General features: G+C 36.0%; 1 protein-coding gene across 1 annotated transcript in view; it reads left to right on the top strand.

Annotated features, from left to right (window-relative positions):
- Positions 1-1,200: 1,200 nt before the first annotated feature.
- The window catches only part of LOC107567562 (monocyte to macrophage differentiation factor-like), a 36,785-nt gene continuing 34,207 nt past the window's right edge, over positions 1,201-3,778 (top strand). Inside the window, exon 1 of the mRNA XM_016253253.1 lies at positions 1,201-1,278. The gene's annotated coding sequence lies outside the window, so the exon portion shown is untranslated. The remainder of the gene's footprint in view (positions 1,279-3,778) is intronic.

Consider the following 3,778-nt stretch of genomic DNA (forward strand, 5'->3'; position numbering starts at 1 on the left):
AATATGAAGCGGCAACTGTTTTCAACATTGATGATAATCAGAAATGTTTCTTGATCAGCAAATCAGCATATTACAATGATTTCTGAAGGATCATGTGACACTGAAGACTGGAGTAATGATGCTGAAAATTCAGCTGCGCATCACAGGAATAAATTACATTTTACAGTGTATTCAAACAGAAAACAGTTCTTTTGAAATTGTATCTATTTTATGATTTTTACTGTATTTTTAATAAATAAATGCAGCCTTTAAAACAAGGGTCTAACCGACCCCCAAACATTAGGCCTAGTGTTTATATCTGAATATGGAGCTACTGTAGTTACTTGTATCTTTTAGACTTGGCTCCTGATTTCTTCATCCAGTCTTGTTCTACGTACTGAAGAAGCCAAAGGTAAGAAGTCTGCTGTGGATTAAAGTATTTTTAGACCCAGACACTGTTTTGATTGTCAAACACCACCCGTTTTATCTTTCTTTGTCTGTCAAACATTGTATTTCAGGGCGCTGTTATGCACAATTTTTATTTTGCCCTAATATGCAACTCATCTGCGAACGCTTTGGCAGTACAAACGTGTTTGTGATGCCAAGAAAACACATTAAAACTGAAATAGGATATAAGCTGCAAATGCTCTGGCGATACAGATGTACGATTAGTCAATGTGCCAATAACGCACATTAAACTGAATTGAGAGACAGACAGACAGACAGGGAAGGAGAGAGAGATTTGTGTCAGCTAATCCCTCACAGGTCTATCTGTACTGAGATACGGCTCACACTCCGTCTCAGTCCTTCACCGTCCCGCCGCCACCATGAGCTTCTTCGCCGATGATGTGGAGATAGACCCGGTCACCCTCAACCTCATCATCCTGATCGCCAGCTATGTCATCCTCCTCCTCGTCTTCCTCATCTCCTGCATCCTCTATGACTGCCAGGGCAAGGATCCCACCAAGGAGTACGCTCCCGACCCCGTGCTCAACATCAACCCCGCTCCCATCCGGCTGGTGGTCATGCAGAGTTCGCCCGCTAATGCTAGGTGGGACCAGAACAAGATGGTGACCACTTACGATCGCCCTGGTGCCGAGAAAAAGAGTACTTTGGTCTGACAGGCTGGAAGGAGACGGACTGATAACAGCTGCTCAACAGCACGCGTTATCTTTTCTATCTACTGTACATACGGGTATCTATCATTTTATAACTTGCATAAAACATATATTTTTAATAACTCTTAATAACTTCTGTGCGAGATTGAATCGTGTCAGGATTGGATTATCAGGAGAAACGGTGAGTAAACAACAACAAAACATCTATCTCACCTGTTTTTCTTGAACAGCTTTGAGATTCAGTGGAGAACAAAAGGAGGTTTGTTCTCATTCTGGGACCAAAAGTCTCAGTATGAACCTAAACGATTCTTCCAGGATTTAATGATTTGAACATTAAATTCATGCACTGTAATAATAAATCTGTGAAATTTTACGGTAAAGAAATCGGCAGCTTGCCAGAACTTTACCGTTAACTGTGCAACATTTTAGGACAGTACTTAAATTTATGGTAAATAAGTCTCATGCTGGGGATTGTGGGAATATCAGTTTAGGATTTTTCACTGATGATGGTTCGCATTTACTTCTAAATTCTGTACATTTAACAGCATTGCACTGTAAAATTACTTAAAGCGTTCCCTCAGCAACTTTTACTAACGTTTTTTTTTAAGTCAAAGGCAAAACGTTCTTAAAATAATGTGTATGGAACATCCTTATAACTTTATTAATATTTGACATACATTCTCATAATGTTGAGAGAAAACATTCTTAAACAACATTCTTGGAACGCCCTTATGATGTTATTTGTACTAGATGAATGTTCCAAGAAACGTTTTTGTAAGCTTTAAGTAACGTTATAATCATGACTAAAAAAACAGGTCATTTTAACATTCTTAAAATGTTACAAACAAAGTTCAAACAACATTATACTTTGGGTAGAAATAACATTAGTAGGACATTTAAGAAACCTTTTAGTCTCTTTTAAATTTTAATCACAAACAAAAAATGCAAACGTAAACATTCTTAGAATTGAAACAACGTTTAAATAATGTTATATGTTGGGTGAAAAGGTTAGTAGAACACTATAAGAAACATTTTTGTAACATTGAAATAACATTCTAATCACGACAAAAAATGTTTTGGAAATTTTTACATTCTTAGAATTTTAAAAAGGTTCAAATAATGTTAGTAATTTTTAAATAAAGTTAGTAGAACTCTGTAAGAAACGTTTATGTAACATTTAAAACCGGACATTTCAACCGCTTTAGAAACGTTAAAACAATGTCCCCACGTTTTCATAACCTAAATGTATTACCTGGGCCGTTAGTCAGGGAACTTATTAGCCAATTAGCAGGTGATCACTGTAGAGTCTTTTACATTAAAATTACAAACATTTTTAGCGAACTATTGACCGTTTCTGGAGAAACACCCGAGACAGAGCTGGCACTTAAATGTGATGTAACAGACAATGTCATTAAGTCTCCTGAACTATAAAAGAGCAACTTCTGAGAAATTCAGAGTCTTTTTCTGAACAGTTTGATCCATGAATCAGCGAAATGGAGGTCAGGCGTTTCTGCGAAGTTTGCCAGTTATTGGTTTATGAACAATTATTTAAAGGGGTCATATGATGCTTTTTTAAAGATCGTTATTTTGTGTGCTAATTTTGTTAATCATTTTGTCTGATTATTTGTTGGTGGAATGAAGCCACATTTTATGTTTTAAAATGAAAATCAGTTTATTCTATCTTGTCCTACAACCAAAGTGAAGGCTATAAAATGAGTAAAAATTTTAATATATGCGAGACATTATATGCAAAAAATATAATAAGCAATAATAAAATTTATACAATATTTAAATCATAACATAAAAAAATATTATGGAATTATAACAAAATAAATATTCCAGTATAAGAGACCCAACTAATTAATTAGTCAACTGCTGTCAGTGTTGATTATTTATTGATTAGTAGCTGCAGCCATAATTAATTTACTTAATTTAATTAATGTTTTTTTTCTTCTCTCAGTAGTAACACTGTACTATTGAAAAGTTTGGTCAGATTTCTTTTTTAATAAATTGATACTTTTAATACATTAAATTCAAAACCAGACACATATACTTTCGGTTTCATTTCCACTATGACAATTACTCATCAAACTATTTTATGGGACCTAGCAAAATACAAGCAAAGTTTTAGCTTTAGCTCTGTTAGCTAGAAAAGCGTTTTGTTTGGTGTTATTTTTAATGCAAGGGAACAACATAACTGACGTTTCCACAGGGATAAACACATCTGGGACAGAAATAGGGCCAAGGGAGCACGTCTGATGTGGGCCGATTCTGAGAGGTTCTGTCAGTGCTGTCAGGAGACAGACAGAGAGGATTCTGGGAGGTCAGCGCTGTGTTTGGGGCTCCGGGTCTGGCAGTGTGTTTGTCCCGGCTCTCGGGGATATTATTTCAGCTTTCTCCTCTCAGGTGGCCCCTTTTGTTATGTCCCCGTGGTTCTCTTACAGTCCATGAAAGAGTAATGAGAGATGTTTCCCTCAGAGAACACGCGCTGCGCAAAACTATCTGGGTGTAATTTCATTTTCTAGTCCCTCTGGAACTTTACCACAAGACAAGGTGAAAAATATTGTTCATTTGGGGACCTGGATCTATGGGTAGTCTTTTATAATGAGAACATTAGGTGAGGCTACGATACTAGAGTATATATATACTGTATATATATATATATATATATATATATATAC

This window comes from Sinocyclocheilus grahami, unplaced genomic scaffold, assembly GCF_001515645.1.
Source record: "Sinocyclocheilus grahami isolate Dianchi unplaced genomic scaffold, SAMN03320097.WGS_v1.1 scaffold1169.1, whole genome shotgun sequence".
NCBI lineage: Eukaryota > Metazoa > Chordata > Actinopteri > Cypriniformes > Cyprinidae > Sinocyclocheilus > Sinocyclocheilus grahami.